Source organism: Malurus melanocephalus, unplaced genomic scaffold, assembly GCF_030028575.1.
Source record: "Malurus melanocephalus ecotype Western Australia unplaced genomic scaffold, MMel_1.1 scaffold_1674, whole genome shotgun sequence".
NCBI lineage: Eukaryota > Metazoa > Chordata > Aves > Passeriformes > Maluridae > Malurus > Malurus melanocephalus.
Genome location: NW_026624906.1, coordinates 5427 through 6149, shown reverse-complemented (window position 1 = coordinate 6149; position 723 = coordinate 5427).

Sequence of the window (723 nt, the reverse complement as noted above, 5' to 3'; positions counted from 1 at the left end):
TCCCATCCCATCCCTTTTATCCCAATTCCATCCCATCCATTTCATCCCAAATCATCCCAGTTCTGTCCCATCCTGATTCTGTCCCATCCATCTCACCCCAATTCCTTCCCATTCCATCTCATCCCATTCCAATCTCATTTTATCCCATCCCATCCCATCTCATCTCAAATCCATCCTATCCCTTTCACCCCAAACCATCCCAATTGTTTCCTATCCCATGGATCCCATCCTATGAATCCCATCCCATCCCATCCCATCCCATCCCATCCCATCCCATCCCATCCCATCCCATCCCATCCCAGTTCAGGGACACCTCTCGCTATCCCAGATCACTCCAATCCCGTCCCAACCTGGCTTCCCGACCCTCTGGAATTCCGGAGCCATCAGCTGACAGTGACATCATGACCCCAAGCCGTCAGGACATTCCCCACACCCAAAAATATCCCCGCTCCAGAGGCGGGGAAGCGGCAGCGCCCCATCCCTGCTGTCAGCACCGCTAATCCCAGGTTTTTCCTGGCTCCGGGAACGCGGGGAGGGGTGGGGGGCACATCTGGATGCACTCGGAGCCGGGCCGGTGGCAGCTGTTCCCTCATCCCGGRTCTGGAACCAATTTCCAAGAGGTTTTCCTGCCGAAATTGGAGCCCCGAGTCTGCCTGGCTCCTTCAATTGCTGCTTCTCCAGCCGGGCTTTTATTCCTTGGCCTTGGGAGCCTGAAAAGGAGAG